This window comes from Colossoma macropomum, unplaced genomic scaffold, assembly GCF_904425465.1.
Source record: "Colossoma macropomum unplaced genomic scaffold, Colossoma_macropomum, whole genome shotgun sequence".
Lineage (NCBI taxonomy): Eukaryota > Metazoa > Chordata > Actinopteri > Characiformes > Serrasalmidae > Colossoma > Colossoma macropomum.
The window spans coordinates 33,102,304-33,104,070 of NW_023494801.1; the positions used below are offsets into that span (position 1 = coordinate 33,102,304).

The window sequence follows — 1,767 nt, forward strand, 5'->3', positions numbered from 1 at the left end:
AAATTTGAAAAACAGGTGGAATTCCCCTTTAAGTCCATGTTAAATAGTGGATGTCATCTAATGGTTTTTACTTTGGCCTTAAATGCACTTTCCACAGGTGGTTCATTTATTTTGGCTGATTTTCCTCTTCAGTTTTCCAGCACACAGCACTTCTTCTGTGTTCTGAGATGATAAAACACTTTGATGTGTCATGATTAACTTGACTGTAATAAGATTATTACTTTCCAAACTACAAGCAGTGTGGTCTTCTAAATGTTACACTGCCTTCGTCTACAGTAGTTGGATTGTTATTGATCAGAACGTGTTGAGATGCATGAGGAAGCTGAATGTCCACTGCCTCCTGAAGTTGAATAAAAAATATGACCCCATTTCAAGGACTCCTGCTGAAGTTCATGCTGAATTAAACTCCTGCTACAACTCACTCACTTAAAGGGCCCATATCCTACGTTTTTCTTATATATTACTATATTATATTTATGTTCTCCCTGAGGTCCCCTATATACCAAAACAGTCATAATTCACGTTTACATGACCATTTCCAACCTCTTTATATCCATCAGAATTGAACAGGCTGTTTTCATGACATCACAAAAACGGTGGAATGAAAAAGAGGCTGTTATTTGTTGATAAATTTACATACATACACCGATCAGGCATAACATTCTGACCACCTCCTTGTTTCTACACTCATTGTCCATTTTATCAGCTCCACTTACTATATAGGTGCACTTTGTAGTTCTACAATGTGTTAGTGTGTGTTGTGCTAGTCTGAGTGGATCAGACACAGCAGTGCTGCTGGAGTTTTTAAACACCTCAGTGTCGCTGCTGGACTGAGAATAGTCCACCAACCAAAAACATCCAGCCAACAGCGTCCTGTGAGCACTGACGAAGGACTAGAGAATGACCAACACAAACTGTGCAGCAGCAGATGAGCTATCGTCTCTGACTTTACATCTACAAGGTGGATTGACAAGGCAGGAGTGTCTAATAGAGTGGACAGTGAGTGGACACAGTGACCACCACCACGTCAGTGTTACTGCAGTGCTGAGAATGATCCACCACCCAAATAGTACCTGCTCTGTGAGGGTCCATGGGGGTCCTGACCACTGAAGAACAGGGTAAAAGGGGGCTAACAAAGTATGCAGAGAAACAGATGGACTACAGTCTGTAACTGTAGAACTACAAAGTGCACCTATATAGTAAGTGGAGCTGATAAAATGGACAATGAGCGTAGAAACAAGGAGGTGGTCAGAATGTTATGCCTGATCGGTGTGTATTGCACTGTCTATGGATTTTTTGGTATGTTTTAAAACTTTAACAGTGTTTATGTACTACTAAGTCTGTTTAAGATTACTGAATCTATTTGCGACACAGTTTAAAGCAAACGAGTGATGATAAACTAAATGGCGGAGTATTGGCTTCCATTACTTGTTGGCAGTGGTGGACAGTAACTAAGTAAATGTAATTTGTTTCTGTACTTCAGTAGTTTTTTCCTGTATCTGTACTTTACTGACGTTTTTCTATTTTGGGTGACTTTTTACTTTCACTCCACTCCAGAAAGTCAAATATCTCACTTTTTACTCCACTACATTGTGAGAAATCTGTCGCTCCTTTTGGCTTCTGTGTGTATAAAAACGTAACATGTCAAAACGAAAGAAGTGCAAAGCAAGAACACCAATCAGGGCACAGCGGTCACTTTGTTTAGAGCTTGTTTTGACCTGTTGGACTGACCGACCCAGTGCAGCTCACGGTTCAACATCAGTGCAG

General features: G+C 40.4%; 1 protein-coding gene across 1 annotated transcript in view; it reads left to right on the top strand.

The window, feature by feature from the left end:
• The window catches only part of grna (granulin a), a 36,551-nt gene extending 36,057 nt beyond the window's left edge, over window positions 1-494 (top strand). The window contains exon 23 of the mRNA XM_036590070.1: window positions 1-494. This exon is cut by the window's left edge and continues 1,164 nt beyond it. The gene's annotated coding sequence lies outside the window, so the exon portion shown is untranslated.
• The last annotated feature ends 1,273 nt before the right edge of the window (window positions 495-1,767 follow it).